This window comes from Crinia signifera, chromosome 4, assembly GCF_055691185.1.
Source record: "Crinia signifera chromosome 4, ASM5569118v1, whole genome shotgun sequence".
In the NCBI taxonomy this organism is placed as follows: Eukaryota; Metazoa; Chordata; class Amphibia; order Anura; family Myobatrachidae; genus Crinia; species Crinia signifera.
The window spans coordinates 180017607-180044881 of NC_139220.1; the positions used below are offsets into that span (position 1 = coordinate 180017607).

The 27275-nt window shown below is 40.7% G+C and overlaps 1 protein-coding gene across 1 annotated transcript in view; it reads right to left on the reverse strand.

Annotated features, from left to right (window-relative positions):
- SEMA3D (semaphorin 3D) overlaps window positions 1–27037 on the reverse strand; it is a 206216-nt gene extending 179179 nt beyond the window's left edge. The window contains exon 1 of the mRNA XM_083183086.1: window positions 26440–27037. The gene's annotated coding sequence lies outside the window, so the exon portion shown is untranslated. The remainder of the gene's footprint in view (window positions 1–26439) is intronic.
- Window positions 27038–27275: the final 238 nt, after the last annotated feature.

Below are 27275 nucleotides of genomic sequence, written 5' to 3' on the forward strand. Positions count from 1 at the left end.
CGACAGCTGATATTTATATACAGTAATTTAAATAATTGTTTTGATGATGTTATGCAGGCTAGTTACTTCCATATGCTAATGTGAGAAAACATTCATGTATGTCAAAGACCCAAGGCTGAAGCAGATGTAAAATTTCTGTCCATACTTCATACAGTACCTCCAAACTATCCCTATTTTTGCAGGACCATCCTGGTTTTTTTTTTTGGGTCGTTCCACCCAGGGCCAGCTGTATCCTGAGGTGGGGGAGCAGTTGAGAGTCCCCCCCAGACCATTCCCCAGGAGGCATATGTACGCTACAACCATGCTCCGCGGAGGCATACTGTATGTACGCCTACAACCATACATGGAAGCTGGCTTACACACATGCAACACTTCAGTTAAATGCAATCGACGCATTTTCACCACCAAGTTTCCTCCCATTTCATGGAAAGTGAGGCGAGTCAGTCTGTAAACATAAGCAATCTCCACCAGTGTGCATTTGCACAGTTGCTGATTCCTTACTTTTGGTACAGTACATGTGCATTATGCTGAAAACCTCTTACGACCTCTCTGACCATTGTATGCTAGTGATATTCCAGTTTGTAAACTGTTAATGCTCATATTGCCAATCTGACAACATTCTAAAAGCAGAAAAAAATGGTCTGCTACCATGCATCACAATACAGACACTGTAACTAATATCTCTACGCAGTAATTCCACCCAGGAATGTTTCATATATTTGGTACACAATGTTTTAACTCACATTCTTAAACCTAATTTAATTGCAATGAGCCTGTATGTCAGTTACTGCAGGATTAAAATTCACATCATTCAGCCAGTTGAATCAAAAGTCTAGCCTCAATAAGAAAAATCTTTCAGGCATAGAAACTCATTTATTCAGACCCTTGATATAATCTATTCAAATATGTTAAATTCAGAGGACCTTATTCTGGTCCATTCGTTCCCCTGTGTGTTTGCGCAGGGGAGCGATGGTGTGCGACTGCGCATCCATTTACATACGTGCGAGGGGGAGCTTGCAGGTGACGGGCGGCGTTTGGTGGACACACAAGGCCGCAAAATTCAAAGACTTGCGAGTCAACCAGAATAAGGTCCAGAGTCTCTAGATATGGACATTTATAAAAAGCCATAAAGACAAAACATTGATGAAAATGATGAATGAAAATTAACAATACTTTTATGCTCTGTTCATTTGCTTTATAAAATATTATATAATAATAATTTAGGAATTGCTTAAGTTAAAGCAGCAATTTCACATAGGTTTTCCTTCTGTGACTTATCTGACAATCAATGACAATTTTCCGTGCCTGTGACAGACATTAGGTGACTCACATGATTGGGTTGATAAAAGTTTACTATAAATGAAATTCTGATGAAAACTAAAATTGCAGTTTTGTATGCAATTATTCGTTATTCTCTGTGAACGAAATGCATTTTATAGGATCTAAAATCATGCTGCCCTCATTCCACCATAGTAGAAACAGACACATCTGCACAGTCTATTTCTACTTTCGATTCAGATGCCACGGGGCAGCAAATCGGCATCAAACTGGGATCAGATGTGGGCAAACTCAGTGTGAATTACAAAAACATGCTATTGATTTTGATTATATAGTCAAAATCAATAGCCCAAGTGGCAACGTGTGTACACAGCTTAACTTCATTATCCTTACTTATTAATGAAGGGTCCACCCAGGGGATGCAGTGGTAGGAGCCCATGCTTTAGGGGCTTAGCCAACCATGAGAGAGTATATAGTCTACAGACAGCATGACAGACAACCCCTGATACACAACAGTCACTGTTTAAAACACACTGACACCCCTTTCACATCGCACCTAATTACCGGGTTCATGCTGGTCTCTTGCCGGTTCAACCCGGTAATTGGAGCGATATGAAAGGGGTTCTTACCGGTTCGTTGCTGTGTTGGTTTGCAATGTGAATGGGTTAACTGTTTCTCGTTCCCACTAATGGAGGAGGCAGTGCTTTGAGCAGCGCCAGCTCTAAGCACTGCTTCCTTCCCAACCCACGATGATGCTCAGCTGCTCTGCCCCGCCCCCCGAAAGACATCAGCGAACCAGCAATATTACTGGTTCATGGAGGGGATGTGAAAAGACTAAAATGCAGGGTCGCACCGGGTCTGAACCGTTTCTAAGTCCCGGTGCGACCCTGCATTTTGCCATGTGAAAGCAGCATAACAACTGCATTAGGTCTATTAAAGGCCAAATACTGTACATGCTAGTGTGCCAAAAAAGAAAAAAATATCAACATTAATACCACTATGATGATTAAAGTTGTGGTTACCTTTTACATGTACAATGTTTCCAATATCATATATTTTTCATAAACTTTAACACAACAGAACATTAGATGCCTTTCTCACCAGCATCAGATTTCTTTCTCACCAGCATTAGATGTCTTTCTCACCAGCATTAAATGCCTTTCTCACCAGCATCAGTTGCCTTTCTCACCAGCATCAGTTGCCTTTCTCACCAGCATAAGATGCCTTTCTCACCAGCATCAGATGCCTTTCTCACCAGCATAAGATGCCTTTCTCACCAGCATCAGATGCCTTTCTCACCAGCATTAGATACCTTTCTCGATGCCTTTCTCACCAGCATTAGATGCCTTTCTCGATGCCTTTCTCACCAGCATTAGATACCTTTCTCGATGCCTTTCTCACCAGCATTAGATGACTTTCTCACCAGCATCAGATGTCTTTCTCACCTTATCCTCATGTGCTTTCTAACCTTAGCCTCACTTTTACCATCATCTACTCCAGGGCTGGGCAATTGCGGCCCTCCAGGTGTTGAGGAACTACCCATCCCAGGATGCTTTGCATTCGTTTTGCTATGTGGCCATGCTGAAACTGATGCAAGGCATGCTGGGATGTGTAGTTCCTTAACATCTGGAGGGCCGCAATTGCCCAGCCCTGATCTACTCCTTACTGCCAACAAGGGCAACTAAACATTGGGTTCATCCGTCCTACTGCTTATTTGGGTATTATGACTGCTGCTGCAACAATATTTATAAACAATGTCCATGTCATTAAATGTTCTGTACTGTACATCACTTTCTTTCTTTCTTTCTTTTTTTGTCCATAATGCTTATGTTTTTGTACTAAGTACTGTAGGGTACTGTGGACCCCTTGTGCTGTCATATAAAGAATAATATTAATAATAACAAAAACCCAGCAGCTCACAAGTTCCAGGTCACCCAGTGCATGGTCTGGACCCTGACATTAGAGGAAGGAGTGTGGCCCTCAGACAGTGAGGCCCACCACGGATTTCCCATGTACGTCTGTGGGCCAGTCTGATCCTGCACATAGTACAATGACAATTAATATTTTCTGTTTTGGTGACAAAACAGCTCTGTAACTGGAAGGCTAGTTAAAAGATACAGAGCAAATGTCATGATGTTATTTCCTTCATTCTGTTTCTATGTTAACATAAAGTGAGGATGAGGACAGGTATTATCATTGATGGTGATAAAGCTAAACTTGGCAGTGATTTGTCAATAGAGAATTACATTTTCCCAGAGTGAATGCCAAAATAACAAGTAGAGGGGAACAAATCTATCATTCTCAGGTAGTCCCACCTGTATTACAGATGATGACTATTTTCCATCTGACCAATCGTACATATGGGACAATTGCTAATTTTGAAATTTCTCAAATGTAAGTCAAAAGAATGTGACAATGTCAGCCAAAAAATCATAGCTTTTTTTAGGTTGTTTTATTTTAGTTTGTAACAGTTTTGCATTGACTATACAGGGATGGCCAATACCTTAAGCTACATGTTTCCATTTTAATATGTAGTACACTTATTGATATCATCAATGTAAAATAATATATTATTTAGACAATAATCTAGTAATTTAGTAATACAATATGGACTTATTAAATTAATGGGCGGGAAAAATCACTATAATAAAATCATGTATACATGTCGCTGTAGTCAATGGCGGCACTAGGATCTTTGACCCCAAGAGACCCCCGGCCACATACAGGCAAGACTTTGGGCATGTGACAGTGAGAATGGCGTTGTGGTTGCACCGCTGATGTTATCAAACTGGGGTGTGGCTTCATGGGGAAAGTCACAGATAACCTAACTCCTGGGCCATGCAGGCAGCTTCTGGAGACTGTGCAGCACTGCTGTCTCCTTTTCAGTGGGAGGAGCTGAGTTCTGCAGGTTAATGTCACACTGAAGCACTCTGCTCCTGTTACTTTGGAGGAGTCGTCATTCTGTTGTCACCCAGGGAAGCGTGACATCTGGGACCATCAGGCACCCTTCCCTGCCCCTGGTGATGCCACTGGCTTTATTGTTCTAGTTTGGCTTAGGGGGTGAAAGCTTTGATAATAATAAATAAATAAAATGTTTATTCCATTTTGAATACCAGGTGCTATAGAGAGTTGTACAGCTTGAGCTACAGTACCTGAAGTTTGTCCATTCTCAGTTGCATTGTTGTTAGCTGACCTTGTAAAGTACAAACACCTTAAATTAGTACTGCTTCAGTACAGTACATTGAGAAGAAGAGCTGCTGAATCCGTTTTAATGCTGGGTTATTATGTCACATGAAAGTTGAAACTAGGTATAATTTCTCTCTTTCTAGCATTTGACCATAATGGAAAGGACATATGCATATAAATAGTTATACTCAGGGCTAAAATAAGGTTTGGGGTCAAGTTTTCTTTTAGTGGAACAAAGACAAATTAAACAACCTTAAAATACACATAGAAAAATAAAACTGACTGTATCATGTCCCATGCAACAAAAGCAGCAGCTTCTATACTACTTACACGCTGGGATGGGAATCTGGAGAACTAGTGATGTCACTGTACTCTGACCAGGTGGCCCCCTGACAATGGGCGGTCCAGGGTACTGTATCCCCTGCATTCTCCCCTTAATCTGGCTATGGTTATACTGCAAATAGGGCCTGATTCAGAGGTGATCACAAATGCAAAATCTTTCTCGGATTTGCAAAACCATGTGCACTGCAGGTGGGGAAAATGTGCAGAGAGAGTTAGATTTAAGTGGGGTATGTTCAAAATTAAATCTAAATTGCAGTGTAAAAATAAAGCAGCATGCATTTGCCCTGCACAGAAATATAATAACTTACCCAAAGCTCACTCTCCCTGCATATGTAACATTCGCCCCATCTGCAGTGCGCATGGTTTTTGCCCATTTGGGAAAGATTTTCTAATGCAATCAACTCCATCATCATCATCATCATCATCATAATCATGGGTGATTTCAGTATCTCTATTGATAGTCCAAGAACTGCTGCTCGCATCTCCAAGCTAATCTCTCTAACCTCTTTCTCTGCCACCCCCAATGAACGGACTCCTTTACTTCTAGGACTTTTAAGAACTTTCCATCTCTATGCAACAACTGCTCTCAGCTATCTCTTCATTAATTTATCCTAAAATAGGTGTATAACACCTGAACCAGACTCTAGAAATTGCCGTTGATGAAGTAGTTTCAGCTACACATCACACTCCAAGGGGTATATTCAATTGCTGTCAGAACAGATAGGTCGGAAGGGGTTATGACCTATTCAATAGGGCTATTTTTTTCTGACACCAGGTGCACTGGCGGAACAGCTGTCAATCCACCTGCTTTTGTCATAAATATGGCCAAATCTGGCAATCTCATTCTGACTCCAAAAATAGTCAGATTGAGGCAAGGAGGACAGAGCTGGATGAGCAGCAGCAACTCACCCCGCACCATCCTCCTGTCAGCCATCCTTCTGTCAGGTCCCACATCATTTACGTCCGGACGCCACAGCTGACTTGGTGAAGAAGTCACCGCCCCACCTCCTGGGTCGCATCACACCGCTCACTCAGTTCTGGCACCAGCTGGGAGAGCAGCAGAAGTCCAAATCCGAAAGTCAAATTTGGCTGCATTGAATAGGGCATGTCATATCCATGTAAATCTTGTAAATGAACTTTCTTTGTTTAAGACTGTCTTTCACTCCTATTGTAATGCACTGGATACTGTTTAACAAATATATTTTCAGACTCTCATCTCTGCTCAAGTTTTTAATTCCAAGTGACCTTTTAAATTAATACATTTAAATCACTTTTCAACCCTTCTTTAACCAACCCACCAGCCACTATCAATGCACAAGACCTTGCTTCCTAATCCACAGACCCTATTGATAACATCCAAGATAAATGGTATGGCCTTCCTTAGTCAGTGACTTGCTTAATTTCCTACCTGAACCCTCCTCTTCATTTGATCCCACAAATAAAGATGAAGTGTCTACACTTTGTGTTCCTTCTACTCTACCTCCTCTCCTCTTGATCCTACACCCTCACAAATAAGTATTTATCTGTCTCCTGTTCATATCCCAACGTTAACGAAATCTGTTCTCTCTCTCTCTCTTTTCCGATATCTTCCTTTACTTTTCAAACATACAGTGAGAACTCAATTCTGACCAAAAACCTCTTTCAAACTACTGTTTCATATTTCAGCTTCCATTTTTCTCCAAGCTACTTAAGAGACTTGCCTACACTCTATTTGTCAATTCACAGAACTTATTGGACACATTTCAGTCAGGCTTTCATTCCCAACACTCCACAGAGACAGACAGTGCTGACTAAAGCAGTGAATGATCTAGCCATTACTTCTTATTCTTCTTGATCCCTCTGCTGATTTTGACACTGTTGACCATTCTCATTTCATATAATCAACTCAAACTGAATATTTCAAAAATAGAATTAATTATATATTAATTATATTTCCATCGACCAATAGTAGTTACCAACCTAAAACTCTATCATTGTTGAGAACACAATAATCAATCCTACCCCACAAGCTCGCTGCCTAGGTGAGTTGTGATCCTTAACTCTGAACTGTCCTTTATTTCCCAGATTCAATCTGTCTATAAATCATGCTACATGCCTCTAAAAAATATAACTGAAATACGACCCTATCTTACACACTGCTAAATAATCAAATGCATGCTCTCATCATCTCCGGCATTGATTATTGTAATAGTCTCCTAATCTATCTTCCCCATTACAGATGCTTATCACTATTATCCATTATGAATGCAGCTGCAAGGCTGATCTTCCTTACCAGACTTCATAGTCTGCAAAACTGCTTTGTCAGTCCCTCCACTGGTTACTTTCAAGTGTTTCTTCAAATCTCACCTCTTCAGGCAGGCTTATCGAATGTAGGTCAAGTTTAAGTGTTATTCTTATACAGATAACTCCAGATATTCACTTATCAAAAAAATGTGTATAGATGACAAATTAATTAAAATAAAGGAGGTGTCAACGATGTGAAGTGGATACTTGATTCCTCTTTTCCTTTTTGTTGTCCTTTGACACTGTCTGAATAAAAAACAAACTCCCAAAAGCAAGTAAAATATCATGATGGGATCATTAAGGGCATAGCCTAAACAACATTGACAGTTTTATCTCCTTCCTGCAGTATGGCCCTCATTTGAAATCATTTGCTCCCCTGCGCGTTGGGCACAGGGGAGCAATGTTCAGATACTGTACATGTACAGAAGAATATATGCACATGTGCAGCGGGCGGGACAAATTAATTATTCGCCATTCTGTTCGCACGCAGCAGTGTGGGCAGGGGGCGGTGGCCACGAGTAGTGCCTATGGGAACAACCAGCATTTCATGGGCGTTCCAATGAAAACGCTGGGCGTTCCCATGGAAATTTGCCAGTGACGCGATTGCAGGGGCAGGCAGCTGACATCACCGGATGACAGCTGGCAACCCTCTTCCCATACAGGGGTGCCACAGATCTAGTGAAGTGAAGTGCTAGTGAAATCATTCAATGGTCAGCAACCATCGAATGATTTCTGCCCCACATGCAATCTGCAAATGGATGTTTATACAAAACATCCATTCGTATGCGTGCGAGGAGATCGCGGTGCATGAGGCGGGCGAACCATCTTGCGTGCGGGGGGCGGCGTTTAGATGACCCACAAAGCTGTGCATTTCCCAGCTTTGCGGGTCAATCAGAATGAGGGCCTATGTGCACGTAACTGAGATTCCATTAATATTTATAATATTCCATACTATACGATACTTTGATCCAATATATATATATATATATATATATATATATTTACAGATACTATATGATATGCGAGTTGTGCTGGTACCCCTACAATATCCAGCTGCCAAAAAACATAAAGTTGGCCTGTGATGACTAAGACTGAGGACCACACTTGAAACCTAATACCAGTGTTGTTTTAAAAGTCCTTTGAAGTCCTAATAGCCCTCACATGGTGTCATCACTTTCACTCCCAGCAAGCATTTATACACTTACATATTCTATATTTTGGCTCTGTGTGCAATGTGAAAAGTCTGCACTTTGTTCAGAAGCAGATACTATGACAAATTATAATTCTGTCACCTTTTGTCTACTGAGTAACTTGAAACAATCCTTTGAAAGAACCAAGGTTAAGGTAATTATTGAACTTAACCTTTTCGGTACTGGGTGAATTAGTTTCCCTGAATGTAATAATGATGATGTATAATTAAAAACAGGTGAATGCATTTAAATTTGTTGCTGAGAAGCAAAATATATACATATTATTAAAATATATTTTAATGTATTGGGGTATATTCAATGGTTTTTGCAAGCTGTGACAGCGAGCATGGTCAGTATTCAACTGACCCCTACGGGTTTTTTACAGCGACATGGAAACGGAGTGTGCGGCCGCTAAAACAGCCAAGCTCACGGATAAAAGCAGCAGGCTCCCTGCATTAGCTTCGAGCCTCGCTGTTTGGGGGAATCCTCGCCATCATCTGACAGCGAGGGTTCCCCAGAACATTGAATATGGTGAGCGGCCGGCATGGGGGTAAAACGGCAAGGGTTGTTTGTTTTCGGCGATTTAACCCCCTCGCCGTCCGCAATGAATACTGGCCATAGAGGTCCTGTGAAAACAGTGCAGTATGCTCCAGAACATGGCATGGCATCAGTTTGGCTTCGTGAATCATCTCATACAGGGCCTGACTGGGTCATATGCACCTGTGACTATTTTCCATATAGCCATGTCATTCTGATTACTTTCTTATGCTAATGCCAGAATCCGCATAGTTGTACAGATGCAACAATCCTAATTATTATCTGCACTTGCATCAGCCCAATGCTAGGTACAAATGTGCTGCTAGAAACAGATGTCTTCTTCTTGCGCCCATCTCAGACTCAGGCCAATAGATTAAATCACTGTAACATCCTCCTCTTCTTTTAACCCTCCGTTCTGAAATGCTAAAAGCTGTGACTCAGTTATAGCCCTCCTTGTTTGCTATCTAGAAAATGTATGAAAGGAAGCTAATGGGAGGAAATGGAAGCTATAAAAATGATAATCCTACCATCATGTAGATGCTTAAAGATGCAGATTTTGCTTTTACAAAAAAAAAAAAAAACACGTACAGTTTAGGATTGCTGTTTTCAGTGAAAGCCAATGATCTCTGTAAAATTAAATGTACCTCGAACCATTAACAGAAACACACATTACTGTACCATACCTGACAACTTTTGATTACCTATAAGAGGGACATATCGTCAAAGGTGCAAGCCCAAAATTAGGGGGTGTGGTTGTTGTTGGGGGCATGGCCTATGAACGCAGCACTTCCTGAGAGGCTACACACCCATTGCTACTGAGGGGATATGGTCAGTGCTCTACGAGCTGCTGGCATCCCCCTGTCCATTTCTCCTGGTGAATAGATGCTGTGCACATACAAACATTGTCTTTTAGCGAGTGACAGGGGGTTTCCCAGTTGCCCCCACCCCTCATTGCGGAACACTGCTGTCTGCAGGTGGGATGGGATGGAGGACCGTCACAGAAAATCTTGACTGTCCCATGAAAATTGGGACAGTTGGAAGGTATGCTGTACTGTACAAACAATGGAAATGACTTACTGTAATATGAGGAAAAAATAGTACATTTTCCATATTTTTCAGGGTCATATACAATGACCAGTCACAGCCTGCCTTACCACACAAAAGTACAATACATTTATATCTGAACATAAAGTGTGATATTCTTTGGATGAGTTGGAATTTATTTTTCACAGTGTCAGTAAGATTACAAAATATCAATTAATAGCATTTAAAGACTGAATTCGATATATGCACAAAAACAGGATTCTCATTGACTTTGGGGAGTACCGATCCAATAAAAACTCAGATTCTAGGATTTATCACCCTATATGGTTAGTTTATACATAGACAATTACTGTGTAACATAAACTATGATCCAGGACCCCTGTGTCCTTTGAATGACAAGTTCTTATGAGCACTGTATAAACATACAAAACTATGTACTTTACTGTGACTTTAAGCATATCCTAACAATAAAGCATACAGTGCGTGTAGACTACCCTACAAATACATACTAAATAATTCATAATAGTCTTATCTAAAAATAATTATTGTATACAAAAAAATGTAGCAATTATACAATTTGAGAAAAAGGTTTGAAACAAATTCTTTGTGTAGCCGGTGCACATTGTTCTCTTATCAGGTAATGAAAGCTCTCCTGTCTCCATACTAATTGGCATAGTATCTCCATCTAGATTCTGAACGGTGTGCCTTCCATTTTATAAGCCAAGAACATTAAGTCATTCTCTTGTTTCATACCCAATCATTTTCAGTGTTATCTGTTTTCCATCGAGGTTTCTGTCTCCACTGCGCTTGTTTCATCTCACTACGGGATGAACTCCCTCTGGCTACACTCTCATGTTTTCCAACTTGTTCTATTGTGATCTGAATCCTAAGTCAGATATAGATTTTATGATCGCCATATGTTCTGTCAGAAGAATGTCATAGTTTTAATACTTTTATAGCATGTGATGACATTTATGAAATGCGACTTACAAAAAAAAAGACATATACTATTTATGGACTCATAATTGTACCCCCAGGGTAGTCAGTTTCTAGGTGGGGGTTTCTTATTATGCGTACCATAGAGACAGAGTGCTAAATAACAAGGTAACCAAGTTAAGCAATTCTGCACCGAATCCCTGCAACTTCATGCACACAAAATCAATTGCAGCTGCTTTTGCTGTGCATCATATGATCTTTCTTTCACAATACGTACAATGTCCAATAATTATCTGCCCCCTGCTTATGTTACATACCACTGCAAAAAGAATCTGACAAAGAATAAGCCCCTAACATATGTAAAAAATATATTATAAGAAATAAACTACCCCCCTCTACACTGCGTAACTCTAACCTTCGCCCCCCACAGCCTTACCCTAAGTCCCCCCTGGGATACTTACATTTGGGATGCTAACTGTCAGTATTCCGGTATCAGCATCTGATATTTTCGAAGTTTCGGCACCAGTGTTCTGATGGCGGTCGGGATGCCAGTGTCAGTATACTGAACACCGGCACCCTTACCGTCTGATGCTGACCACGCCCCGGCTAAATATAGTATCGACAGCACTATAATGGAAACTACTGAGAAGAAAAGGGATCTAGGAGTGGCTTGAGGGCAGGTAAGCAATGTAACAAGGTAAACCCGATACTTGGTTGCATATGGAAAGGAATCTACGTCAGAAAGAAAGAAGTAATAATACCACTGTATATGTCATTGTGTGGCTTAATCTAGAATTCTGCATTAAGTTCTGGAGGCTATATCATCAAATGGCTATAAATACTGAACAAAGAACGGCAGATAAAATGGTGCATGGCCTACAACACAAACGTTACCAGAAGAGATTAAAATAAAATTAATATGTATAGTTTGGAGCAGAGAAGGGAAAGGGAGACATGACAAAGCCTTCCAAATACACCAAGGGTTTTAAGAAGGTCCAGGAAGGAAACATACTTCAAAGTAAGATAAGTTCTAGAACACTGAACACTGGAGGGAGGTAGGTTCAGAAGAAATTTGAGGTAAAATGATTTCACAAAATGGGTAATGGATAAGTGGTTAGCCTCCCATCAGAGGTGGTAGAGGCTAAAGGCCCATACACACTGGGCGACTTTGAGCTGAAAATCGTTTAAAACAGCATGTTTGAGCGGCTTTCAAATCAAAGCCACCCAGTGTGTATGCCCTGGTGATGAGTGGGGAGCACTGCTCGCGCTCCCGCATCATCGCCGGGAAAGCCGTTCATCTGCTGGTATTACCAGCAGATGAGCGGTTTTGAGGACGGCTTTGCATAGCTTTGCAAAGCCGTCCGCCCCCGCTGTAGGCACCGGGCAGGGGGAAAGCGGCTCAGTGTGTATGCACTGAGCCGCTTTCCCCCCAGCGATGAAAATGATCATCGCTGTCCATACAAAAATTGCCCATTGTGTATGGACCTTTAGGCAGTAGAGTAATTTAAATATGGTTAGTCTATGAATATCCTTTTTTAATTGTATTCATTTATTATTTATTTATTTAATTATATCCTTAAAAAGAACTAATAGGGTTCAGGTTACCAAAAGGTTAAAAAATGGGCAGACTTGATGGGCCAAGTGGTTCTTATCTGCCGCCAATTTCTATGTTTCTATGTTTAACGGCCCAAATTGCTATTATAGGTAAATAAATTCCATGGGGTAAATGATCAATTTTAGCCCCATAAATTTGCATTGAAATACATTAAAAGCATTGATCTGCTGAACTTACCACATGGTGACCTCATCTTAAATAAATCTGATTATTAAGATAATTGATCTATATAGGAAGAGCACTCTCAGCACACACTGACATTTGTTTCATGTCCTGTAGTATTTATGGTGCAGCCAGACCTTGAAACAAATGTCACTGAGTAATGTAAATGTGCTCCCTATAGAGATTAATGATCGTTATTATCAGGCCTGTGCAGGCTGTAGTCGCTGTGCAGTGAACTTTGAATAATGCTGATGAGGGTGACTAGATGAGAGTCAATGAATGAAGCCAAAATGCACCTCAAATAGGCGTTGTAGTATCAATAGCCTGCCATATAGAGGTTTTATTCAAAGGTGGGTAGATTTAATGTATTTCAGCACAAAATATTAGCGATCCAGAAAAATCAATACCATACATGCAACCATGTTTGGACTGTGAGTCTAAATGAATTACATCAGTGACTAAATTAGTACATGTATTTATTTTTATGCATTGACTTCTGGATATAAGTATGGATGTATGGATTTGACTTCTCACAATGCACTTTTGGCCTATAATATCTAATTTTCTAATTAACTATTAGGAACAAAATCATACCTCCCAATAATCATAACTGATTTGAAAGGACTATCCTGGCTTCCCAATTATCAGGGCTTTGGTTCTGATTCTGATTTGGAAGTAAAGCACAATAAACTAGTAACTTTGTATCTAGAACAAACCATGGTAAAATACAAAAAATACAAAAGAAGAAAATACATTTATATTTTATCTGTGCAGGGAAAATAAATTGTACTGGCTGCTTTTGCATGTAGCCCATAAATGTTAAGGCTCACATACAATAGTGTGATTTGGCCTGTTTTCACCTGATTGGGCCGAGAAATTGCTTAAAATTGGGCCAAATTGCATGTGTTTGTCATCCAAATTGACCCGATGTGCGGTCCCGTGCATATTGGGTCATGTGTCAGAGGTCAGATGTGAGTCTCATAACATAAATTGTATTTGCAGCCATTAGGTGAGCATTGCAGGTACTTTTTAGTAGAGATGAGCAGGTCCGGTTTGACTCTGATTTACTCGAATCTCAAAGAGGAATCTTATTGGCTATCCAAAACACGAGATAGCCGATAGCCAATCTGAAATATCTGAAATTGCGTTAATTTGGTTGTAAGAACCGAGCACATTTGAGTTAAAGCGAACCAGCTGATATCTACTTTTTAGTAAACAATGGCACATGCCAAGTCGGATGAAGGACTCCCGGGGAGCTGCCGGGGAAGTTCAAGGGAAAACTGGTCTTTTAGACTCTTTGCACATCTGCCCTACCTACGGTGCAACATAGTTTTGCCCTGGTGCACATTTTTTTCTTTTTTTTTCTGGTTTGCTTCCAAATCAAACTTAGGCCCTTGTCTCGGTTCTAATGCCTTGTGAACTAGCAAGTCATTAAAGGATTTTTACAGGCTTAGGAAAAAGGGCTTGGATTGGCCTACTTCTTTGAAAGCACCAGTGACACACCTGTGGATGTGGTGACATTCACTGAGACGTGTCCCAATTTAGAATTGACAATACTGAAATAAATACATAGAAAGTAACACAATATGTTTTTGATGTTTTAAATCAGTAAAGAATTTACAGCCTAAAATGTCATTGCTATTCAGAACAAACTTTATACAGTAGGCATTGCATCGAATAATCCTGTTTTCCACATATCATATCACACCTTTTAATAGTACATACAGCGGTATTTAGTGTAAAGCTTCAAGATTCACCACAAGTAGTATTCATCATGGTAACCAGTAATTTTAAGATTGTTTCTAAAAGATGTGCTTTAAAACTAAGAAATCCCATAAGGGAAATAAACAACCAACAAAGCCAAACTTGCAATAAACACTGCTATTTACAGGGCTGCTGAGAATTACTAAAGATCTGGCCATTCCAAAGCATTGCATCACAAGAGTCCACAGTCAGGCGTCATGAAATTATTTTATTCGATATAACAGCCATAAAATCTGTTTCTGATGCGGAAATCTCACATATTAATTGTATGTTTAAGTGAAGATCATAAATGTACCACTTTATTAATTTTTGTCCAAAAGGTTAAGAAATGAGATACATTTGGCCATTTGTGGGGGAGCAGATAAGTATAGATTGCAATTCCAAACTCCTGTAGGAGGATTCAGAAACATTTATGGGAACTCTTGAAATCTGTGATAAAAAAAAAAGAATCAAACAAATTTAGCTTACTGTACAAGAACTGATTACAAAATATTGTTTAAGGTAATTTTTTAAACAGTTCTATTCTAAAACATATTCTGTACATAAACATATAGTAGTTCATAAATTAGATCTAATTTCTATTACATCAGGGTACACGCTTAAGCTGTGTATACATGGTGCGATTTTGACTATATAGTTAGTCAAAATAGCCCATGCGATCCTGATGTGCAGCCCGCACCGTTGATATCACATGGCTAAATAGACTGTGCAGGCAAGTCTATCTTGACTACAGTACAGTATGTCACCTGTAGAATGTAATTGGCCTAGGGCAGAGGCGTAACTAGAACATTGTGGGCCCCATAGCAAAATTTATAATGGGGCCCCCTAACTCAGGTCTCTACTAAAACACACCGTTTGTGACCATCATCAGTGGGAACAGTAACAATGTGCCCCTCCAATAGATACTTTAAAAATAAAGAATGCACACATTATATAAGAAGGTGTGTGGCCTCGCCTCAAAGGGTAATGCCCCTCACACATTATGTGACATACCACAATGCCATTAAACATTGCACGACCCACCCCAAAGCCCAATACACAATACGCGACACACCGCAAAGCCCAATACACATTACGCGACACACCGCAAAGCCCAATACACATTACGCCACACACCGCAAAGCCCATTACGCGACACACCGCAATGCCCAATACATATTACACGCCACACCGCAATGCCCAATACACATTACGCGCCACACCGCAATGCCCAATACACATTACACGCCACACCGCAATGCCCAATACACATTACGCGCCACACCGCAAAGCCCAATACACATTACGCGACACACCACAAAGCCCAATACACATTACATGACAATTACAAACTTACCAATATTCTTTCTTATTCTGTCCCACGCTGCTCCTCTCTGCATCACAGGTGCTGGAGTATGAGAGATCTGCACACCGTCACCGTACTGCTGGGCATGGGGGGGGGGCGCTGCTACTCCCCCCTAGTACTGTCTGCTCTAGCCTCAAGCAGCGCTGCAGCATTTTGAATTTGCCGCTCTCCTGAAGTTAATCACAGCTCACGGATCAGCAGCCAATCAGACTGCTGATCCGTGAGCAGTGATTAGTTCACGGACAGCGGCAGATTTCAAATGCTGCTGCGCAATCACTATACTTAGTTTGTTTCACTGGGGGGGCACAGGGAGTTTTGCCGGGGACCGCAGAGGGTGTAAACGGTGGGGAGAGTATCAGCGGCAGCGTGAGGCTGGGGGAGGTGGTGGCTGTGGTGAGCGGCTGTGCGTCTCTAAACACAGCCACTGACCATCATACTTCTCACTGTCAGGCTGGATTCCTCCCTCTGCCTCCCCGCGCTGTCAGTCCCCACTGCCTGCGTCAGCGTGCCAGAGCTAGGCACTCAGTAGGCAGCAGCGCAGCACACAATCTCCCACAGTTTCTTCCGGACCTGTGTCCCGCCCCCCGCTCAGCTTCTTGTTTCCCTCCAGCTAGCACGCAGCTTCACACAGGCAGTTGTGGCAGCCGCTGCTCCCTCAAAAACTAATAAAATATCTTAGCACAGTGCAGGGGAGTGCTAGCTATCCATCGGGCCCCCCCAGCCGCCGGGCCCCATAGCAGCTGCACCCCCTGCACCCACGGTAGTTCCGCCACTGGCCTAGGGTTAAAAAGCAAAATAGTGTAAATCTAAAGCTGTGTACACGTGGATCATTTTGCCTGATTTTGACTATATAGTCAAAATCTACAGCAAGTGATGCGTGGCCCTATGGCATCGGAATCGAAAGTAGAAATAGACTGTGCAGCACAGTCTGTATTTACTATCTCAGAAAAAGGGCCAGCATGGCCATCACTCCCCCCCCCCCATGTCACTCCCTCACTGCCTGCCCCCCGCCAGCCACCAATATCGAATCGCATTAAATAAATCTTAAGTGCAGTTAGCTAAAATCAGATAGCCAAAATTGGATAGTCACGGTGGCGTAACTATAAAATTTGCTCCCCCAAGCCAAAAAAGTTTCCCACCACAGACCCCGCTGGCTCTTTCTCCTCCAAGCAGCTGCATGGTCTGCCACACTGGATAGTCAAAATTGTCCATTAGCCTGAATATCACCGTGTGTACGCACCAGAACACTTCACAAACAGGAGATGCTTATGGCAAAGTAGGAAGATCTGCAAAAAGTACAGTAAAAGATCAAAGATCACATATTTAATTGAAAAAAATGTCTGGCTTTTTTCCTAATATTCTGCTTTGTTTTGTGTCCTGCATGTCTTCAATTAGGTATAAGAGGATATACTGTATTAGTACCGCTGATTCACATCTCTGTTTTGTTTTACAATGAGAAAAGTGCAATGATGCCTGATCACTGTCAGCTCAGAGCTGGGATATAAATCAATTTGCTAGCAAGGAACTTTCCAAAAAATTCATCCTCCCAACCGTTTTATCTCATTCCCAATATAACACCCCTACATACCTCCCAACTGTGGACCGCAGTGTACCATGGTGGTGATGGTGGGGGGGGGGGGAGTTGTGTTGAGCACACAATGCTGCTCTGCATAGAATAGCAGCGTGTAAGCAGAGGTTGAGTAGCAAGTGAGTGAGTTGATGCCATGCGCATCCCGAACCCATGTGTTATCCCGGCTCTGAAGGGGCTGCCACATTGCTGATTAATGCTCAGGCAGCCGAACCATAAGAGCAGAGCTTCCTGGCCTCTTCCCTCTCCCTAATGGCAGTAGCAGGCCCCCATTTTCACAACCTGATGCCACTGCCTCCCCCTTCCCGCCCTCCAAATGGCAGCAGACTGTTAATCACTGACAATCTGCTGCTGCTCTGTGTCCTGTGTCAAAGGACCCATTTGAACATGTGCAGAATGGATACCGCACATGGGTAAAGTATCAATAATCGATACTCTGTGCATCAGTAAGCAACTCCAATCTGATAAACATCCTAATGGTCAACATTCTGTTGTCGAAATTGTGACGTTGATCCAGCTGAAGTAAATGCAGCTATAATAATGTAGCGCTCTAGATCTAGATTACATTATGTGGTACGGAAAGTAATTCTCTTGTTGCCAAGTATTTCCAATACTACGGCACAGTTGGGTATTACATTTTATACTGAGAGAAAGAAAATAGCTGCTAGCAAGCTAATTTTTCTGTTATTTAATACAGAACAGCATTCACATAACAAACAAGCAACACGTACCGTAGTACAAATGGAAAATTGGCATCATTTTCAGTTATTTACTTAAAAGGAAATTGGTGCCACTAGTTGTTATTTTTCATATATATATATATAATTGATACCAGAAGCCATCCATGACATATATGACCATATCAATTGTCTTTCTCGTTTTTAACATATTTTGCTTATCCAATGTATTTTTTTTAATTATTCATAAGCAATTGAAAATGATGCCATCGTTATGTAAAGACATTGTGATTTTTGCATTGAATTAAAAAAACGTCATAGCAACTATTTCACAACGGCCCCTATAATTGATTTGTGTGAAAATCTGTAAAACTACACGTACAGTACCATGAGTCCCACTGAAAACAATGTATCATCCTGAAATATCACTGATGACAAGTGGAAAATAAACCACTAAATGCTATTTGTATCTCACTGTTATTGTCTACAAATGTTTTCCCAGTCATTTTTTTTTAAAACATTCTATACCAGAACCTACAGAGTAAATGTAACTGAGAAATATTAGCAAGATAGCACATTTTTAGTTCCACCCACTCACAGCAGTGATCATACATAAAGGATATGGCATCATCTGTATAATGTACCTTTTTATCATTGCCTCTGCTCCTTGTTAAAGTGCCCATAGCTTTTTTAAGACACCAGCAATCAACTCTCAAGTAGTTTCAAGGCAATAGTTAACACTGATTTTTGCTTACAAATATGGAGGGTGTGAGCCATAGTGAGTAATAACTGCTGCCCAAGGGTCCATTGCATGTTTGTAATGGAAACGCAATTTACCAGGACCACAGACCACAGGACCCACCCATAGTTAATTGAAGCTGTCCCCAAAAGTCTACAAGTGCTACAAGATTTCTCCCATGCTATATCTATACCAGTAGTATTAAAAACATAGGGGTTTATTTACTAAGCCTTGGAGAGAGATAAAGTACCATCCAATAATCTTCTACCTACCTTGTTACAGGCTGTGTTTGAAAAAATGACAAAAGCTGGTTGGCTGGTCCTTTATCTCCATCCAATTTATCTCTCTTTAAGTCTAAAGCTGGGCACACATTTAACGATGTGTGTACCTGGTCAACACGACCTTGCATCGGCAAGTGCATACAAACGGAGCATCCGGGGATACAATGTTGCATTCAGTAGCAATGTCTTTTGATTAACCTTGCCGCAGGACTGTCTAGAAGATATTGCTAATGACGGCAGGGGCACACTAGATGATTGGCCAATAGATTATTCCAATCCGAGTTGGAACAATATATCTGTATGATATATAATCTAGTGCACGGTTAGCCAACTCCAGTCCTCAAGAGCTACCAACAGTTCACGTTTTCCAGATCGCCTCACAGGTACACAGGTGCACTCATTACTGACTAACACATTTTAAAAGATCCACAGGTGGAGCTAAATACTTTAGTTGTGATTCTGTGAGGAGGCCTGGAAAACATTAACTGTTGGTCCGAGCCGGATTAAGCCTTTGGGGGGGCCAGGGCACTTTAGAAAGGGGGGCCCCCTCCTACTTGCCATTACTGGCCACAAACTGCACGGTAGGATATTACACTGTCAAAACACAGAGTAAAAGCAGTATAAAAATGGTCAATTGTCAACTGCATGGGGGGGGGGGGATTAATATATATATATATATATATATATATATATAATACCACATGAAAAACCTTTGTTTGTTCCTCTGTACCTTACTCTGTAGGAGCCCTGACAGGCTCAGCGCTGCCTCTGATTAAAAACCCTCCCATGATGAGGCTGCTGCTGCTATCCTTCATGGGCCTGAGAAGCATATGATGAGCTCCACCAAGCAGAGCTCAGCACAAGCCTCTCAGCCTCTGACCTCTTGTGCAAAGTCTTATGGGAGTCAACTCCCAGTAATGCACTGCACACTTATGCAGTCAGTGTGCCTTGGCACCATTAATCATTGTCACTTTGGCAGATAGGTGAAGCTGCAGCACTACCCCACTCCCATGCACAAAACCATTAGCTAAAAAAAAATATATATATTTTTGAAAAATACATGCCAACCACAGGGGGCCCCTAGATAGAGGGGGGTCCAGGTGTACTGACCCCCTGTGCCTCCATTATAATCCGGCCCTGCTGTTGGTAGCTCTCGTGGACTGGAGTTGGCTACCCCTGATCTAGTGTGTACCCGGCATATAGTCCTCAGATTGGGATGCAGTTCAAATCCCGGCATTCAAAATCCCGACGCCGGAATCCCGACTGCCGAAATCCCGACCGCCGAAATCCCGACACTTTCTCCCTCCGTGGGTGTCCACGACACCCATAGAGGGAGAATAAATTAGTGTGCCAAGCCTAGCGAGGCACCGGGCCTGCTGCGTGGCGAGCGCAGCGAGCCCGCAAGCGGGGGGTGATCCACGTCCCCCCTTGTCAGGATTTCAGCGGTCGGGATTCCGGCTTCGGGATTTTGAACGCCGGGATTCCGACCGCCGGGATTTCATAGCAATCCTCTCAGATTACCGTTGAATTTTGAAAATAGAAATTTGACAGAAAATCTGCAAAAAAGTGTAGATTTTCAGATTTACGGAAAATATCAGCACTAATTGAACGAATTCTTCCCTGGGTTGGGATCAAAGCAAATCACTCTGTATCTGAAACAAACTATATTGTAATGCAAGGGGTGCAAATACATGTATTTTTTTTCTATGCAGGGTAAATACTGTCTGCTTTTGAATGTAGCCCATAAATGCTGATAATGTAAATATGGGTGGCACCAAGAAAGAATCTTTTCTCTGCAGCCTAATGATTAGGGATAGGGAAATGGATAGGGAAAGAGATTTTCCAACTGAAACCCAGTATATGGAGCTAATCGGGGACATAGCTGGAACTCTGTGTACCCTATATTCGCCGACCCACATGGGTTTTGATGCTTCTGGATTTTTCGACCAGTCAAAAAATCATCACGAGCATTGAATAGGGCTAATATAATTCACCCTAAAAAGGGTAGAAAAAATTTATAATAATTATTACCCCCTATGTGACTTTATAATGCCCTACAGTTAATTTTACATCACATTACAATGAGCAGTTTTAGTGGCATAACTACACATAGTGTATCTTCCAATGGTGAAATGTGTGTATAACGCATACATCTTTGACAGGGAAGGTGGGCCCCTGTAAGCAATGGGCCACATAGCAGCTGCACTGCATGCAACCATACCTTTGGAAACAAGTAATAGAAGGTATCTCCAGTGCTGACAGATTAATTGCATATGAGGAACCATAAAACTAAAGCATTAAATACTGTCAATTCATAAAAGTAAAAGTCTAACAGCTTTTCATTGCACATGGCTACTTCTTCAGTACAACTTTATTCTTAAACTACAATTTAGAGTTTAATTTGTGCACATCCATATTAACTCTAAATCTCTGTGCACATTTAATTTGCCCCATTTGCACTTCAACATTGTTTACTAGTGTGCAAAGTTACTTGCTCCCATCTCAGAATCAGCCAGTCTTTCTGATGTATGGCAAATTGGGAAAGGCAAAACTGTACCACATTGGGAGTTCTGACCCTTATATATGTCTGTTTCTCTAATACCGATTCCCTGCTACTGATGCATGTGGCATCTGTTACGCACAGCATCAGGAAATGGACCATACCTACCATATATACTCGAGTATAAGCCTACTTTTTCAGAACATTTTTTTATGCTGAAAAAGCCCCCCCCCCCCCCCCCCCCCCTCGGCTTATACTCGAGTGAGGGTCCCACTTGAGTCAATAAGTTTTCCCAGGTTTTTTGTTGTAAAATTAGGTGCCTCGGCTTATATTCGGGTCGACTTATACTCGAGTATATATGGTAGCTTCATTGAATCAGGGCTGCCCCACTGAAACCGAAAAAATTTGGAGGTTTGTTTATGTGCTGAAATGTTCTGAATTAATATTTGATACTACAATTTTTCACTAACCTTTCATAGTTTTAAGCAGTTCCTAAAAACAAAACTGCAAGGACTAGATTTCTTATCTACAGAGACATGTTTGTCTATTTGCCAACTCTATTATTCCCTTAATCTTGTACACCCACTGGTGACATATGCCACACAAAACACTTCATTTTCTTGTTCAGAAAGACGCCCTGGTGAGTTTTATCTCCATTCACTTCTGAGCACATGCTAATTGATCAAACCATGCACCTGTGTCTTTTATAAATCATCCTTTTTTCCCTAATGAATTGTAAATTGCAATGAGAAAAGTCCTCTTACCGTTTCCTTTCCATTATGTTCCTGTATTGTTACTAATGAATGATTGCCTTACTTATCTAGTTCACAGCCACACAGGTTATGTTGGTACAGAATAATAGGATCATGATTCATCTTTCAAATTGTTATTCCAAATGTAAATCCTTATATTTACTGAAGAAATGTAATTCACCAATATAGGAAGCAAACAGTGAAATATAATACTGATCGCTGGTTAAATAATAAATAGGGGAAATCCCCTGTGACTTTCCAATTTCAAACACTTAACATGTTGCATATGTATTGTGCCCTGATGAAGATCTATTGTGCCATTCTGTATAACTACTAAAAATGTCCAGTACAGTATATTTTAAACAAACAACATGACAGCACTAATACGCCAAAATCACTCACTTCTGTCCAAACATTTACATATCCATGCTTATTGCACTGGGAACATATACATACTGCGTAAACGGTATCTTCATTACACTTACTTATATAACTCTTACTCCATGAAGGGGATATGTTGTACAAAAGTTAGTACTTGTATGACTAAGGTGATGGTCAGTTGGTTCAGAAATGTTTTCCTGAAGCTAGAGTGACTGGAATGTCAAAGTGCTGAATGCAGTGCTCTCCATTCACTTTTATGTTATGGCTTTAAAATGCAGAGGTTTCCTAATGAAAAATAGAAGTGCCTTAAAATTCTTCCCCAGACCCTACCTCTAGGGACACTATTCTATTTGTGTTTATTTCAGGCTGGTTTGGTTTGCATTTCGGAAATGCATGCAAAATCTCAACATTAAATCATGCACATTTAAAAAAATATAGAGATGTATAAAAATAAAATTACACCAAAAATAATTATGTGGTTTCTCCTTAGTTTACAGTTACAAAATACAATCTCATGAGGTTTGAACCTAAAATATAACAATATTCATTGATATACTCTATGGGGGTTTATTTTCTAAGATGGAAGACGTACTGGAGATGGGATGTCGCTATGGGCAACCAATCAGATTCTATCTATTATCTTCTAGAAAGTGCTAAATAAGTGGTAGATTTTGATTGGTTACTATGGGCAACCCCGTATCTTCAATAGAACTCCAATATCAGTACATTTAAACAAAAGGAGTTTATTTATTTAGATGGGAGTTCTATTGAAGATGGGTTGTTGCTATGGGCAACCAATCAGATTCTATTTAATTCTAGAATGTGCTAAATAAATAAGAAGTAGATTCTGAATGGTTACTATGGGCAACATCCAATCTTCAATAGAACTCCCATTTTACTAAATAAACCCCTATTAGAGTAGGCAAGTAGGCATAAGATGGGCACATACAACTTTTTGCAATTATGCCACATCATGATAGTGACAATGCAACTACTAATTCATCATGAAAACACAGTTCAGGAATGTTGTGGTACAGTAAATATTCTCTTATTGACCCAATTAGCCATAAACTTGTGCATGTCTAAGTGCACCACTCCTTCCGCAGTCGCACTGCACATCAGAAAGCGTTTAACACCATTAGCCCAGGTTTTTGGGTAAACTTATGGTAAGGAAAATGTCAATTAATAAATGCAGTGAGGAATTACAAGGCAAAATAAGAAATGTAATATTGTACACCACCATGTAATGACATATTATCTTGTGAAACAGTATCCTATGATTTCCATAAGATCTACCTCTATACTGTATAATTATTCTGATCTTACCTATTAATACTGTAGTTTCATGTATAGTGCCTACATACAGTATAACGCAGTACTTTCTTTACAGAGAATCATTCACATCAGCCCCTATGATCCACACTAGGGTTACGAGACAGATGTATACAGTAAATAGGAGAAATAATCAAAACCAGCTCTCCTGTCCTTCCCTGTCCTGGACACTCAAACTAAAGTAAAAAACTATGAAATTAGAATATGACCCCGACCACACATTTTCTTATCACAATTGTTAATTTAGTCAGAACCCAATTAACCTGCCGTAAGTTTTTAAAGTGGGAAAGAAATGCAAACAAACATGGAGGAACTTCCAAACTCCATAGAGATAGAACTTTAGTCAGATTTGAACCCATAACCGTATGTCAGCAATACTACCACTGTACCACCATGCTGCACATCATATGAATTACTTCAAAGATCTTGCAGAATGAGGTTCAGGCCTGCAAGAAGTGCAGTGCAAATACACTAGTTAAATGCTTTCTAGGTTCCTGCTAAATTCCTGAGAACTGAACAATTGTTGTTTGTTAAGCCATCTGTAAGCGCTGCATGGAGAAGATAAGGGACCATTATTGAGACAGGAGTTGTAACAGTATCATTTCGAAAGAGAAAGAAAAAAATATATCATGCCAGAGCAATGCTTAGTATAGCTATGTAACACCAGTTTTTTTTCTTTAATTATAATTATTACCAAAGAACAATTAAAGCTTGGCAGACACCCAGGTGGGAACTGTTGTGACATACAGGTCTTAGTAAGACAAGTTACATAAAACATCACTCACCCACTGTTAAAAGGGAAGCTGATCTGTTATACTTCAAATGACTTGCAATGGTTAAAGTAAGCTATATACCCCAGACAACTATGATTTTCCACAGGCTGCTTCGCATTGCTACAGGATAAATCACTGTGTTTTGCTATGGCCTAATTACTTAGGATTAGTAACAGAGATGTATCTGGAGTATGATTAGAGCATTGCAGGTTTTGGGTGTCAGTTTGTCAGTGAGCAGAAGTCATATGTTACAGACATGACTATAAGGTTGAACAATATAATAGATGTTCCCACTGAGGATCCGCTCATTAAACAAATGTGATTTGCAACTGTCAGTGTTTACTATCAAAAGGCTGTCATGTTTCGAGTCATTAATTAAAAAACTAATTAGTTTATTACACAAATGATTTAGAATAAAAGATCTAGTAGCGTTCTAGGAAACATTTCTTTTTAAGGCAAGATAACTAACTTTCCACATCAGAGTCATGTCAATTCTTACTGTCATAGTAATGCAACATGGGATTCAGGAGCAGTGATGCAAAGCAGAAACTGGAGAATCCCACCACTAAAATAGTAATATCCTGTTTGGACAATATCTGACTTCCAGTATACATTAGGTCAAAGAACGCAAACCCATAACTGCAGTTGTCATCAGAGAGCCTGGTATCTATATCAGTAATGTCATCATATGAAGTCACACTGGGTTTGAAGAATTCTATTTATGTAATGCTTGTGTGCCATTACTTACATTAATATTACCCATGATAATTCCACACACATGAAAAACTATTTTATACTCTCCAGTCATATTCTAAGTGAGTTGAACTTTTTGCTACTACTGTATCCTATACACATGTTACATCATACCCTCAATGACAGCGTGTAATATCAACAAGCCAAGCATTTTGCAATATTATTATGTTCTCCTACTGCATTACACTGAGGGATAATACCCCAGACAGGTTCACTGCAAGCTCAGTCGTAGACCATTATTAGGGATTTAGAAATGTATGCTTCCAGCATATGTGATTAAAAATACATTTTGGCAAAGAAAATTGTTATAGTAATGTCTATGGCTCAATCTGCAATATGTAGACTTCCATGTAATCTTGGCAGACTTTCACCCACTAGGAAATGACTGTTTCTGCCAATGCTTAAGGGAAAAGGCACTAAATAGTCACAGGACTCAAATTCTCTGTAGATCCAGCACACAGCAATGGTGGGATCTGAATATAACCTGCTTTTTTTTTTTTTTTGCTGGAGTGTACTACTGTCATAACTTTAAATATTAGGCAATACCAAACTGTATTTTGCAATAATATTATTATTATTATTATTATTATTATTATTAATAATAATAATAATAATAATAATAGTAATAAATCCTAATACACTTTTAAATGAAAGTAGTAGGTCAGCTACAAAATTAATTTAAATGACATCAAATACATCCCATCTTAAATCCAGTGCAGCTCGTTGCCCGCATTCACATCATTGCATCAGATCATATTATCAGACAGTTGTAGCCTTTTAAATATAAAGCTCCTGGTACAGTATATAGTAATATAAATTTCACGTCCCACATCAGTCAGTTTGTGCATTACTTACTGCATGCACACAGGTGTGTCTAGCCCAGTTAGACCACTTACTGGGAATATCTGTACTTTATTCTAGCAATAATATATTTCTGCCTCGATATATTCAGTAAAGTGAAATAATGAAAATGATCTTTACCTAGATTTCCAGCAGGCGACGAAGCGAGTCCCAGGGAGATAAAAGTTGTCTGTAGAGTAAGTAGGGAATGTGCCAGCAGTCATCCAGCCCACTGTCAGCAGAGGATCAGCGCTGCTATATGATCAGCACTAGCGGGGCAGCAGCGTGGGCTATGGCTGTACACAGAGAGCTGTCACGCCTAATAAATGCAATCCAGGGCTCACCAGGATGGAGACTGTCAAGGGAAGGGTCCTACTTAGGTGCATGAAGTGACGCCTGATCATTAGCTTGTGCTGGACTAAGCTGCTCTGAACGTCCTCTCCCTCTGATGCTTGTGGTGGGTAATGTCATAGGCTGGGCTGGAGTTCATCCACTCATTCATCGACTTTGTCAACAAACCGAGCAGCTCCCTGTGTATGAGGGACTCCAATTACACCGTGTACTGTGCAGCAGGGTGGGAGGAGTGAGGCACAGACAGAACCCGGTTACACACACACACTCTCCTGGCACTGACACACTCAGCCTCTCCTGGCACTGACACACTCAGCCTCTCCTGGCACTGGCACACTCAGGCTCCCCAAGCACTGGCATGGCTACTGGTGGCATGCTGGGATCACACACGCTGGCAGGAGCAAAGTCATGTTTCCTTAAACCGCAATGTGAGATATAAATGTGAAATACAACAAGTGACTCATTGTACTCAGGCTGCCCGGGCTTTCCTGGTCTTTAGTTGCAACCCCTGATTAAAGTGACATAGTGGCTTCGGTGCTAACATAGCTTGCCAAGAGTTAATGCTGCTAAGCACAAGGTAAATTAACCCTTCGATGGGGATGTGGGATGGATATTAGACAGCACTT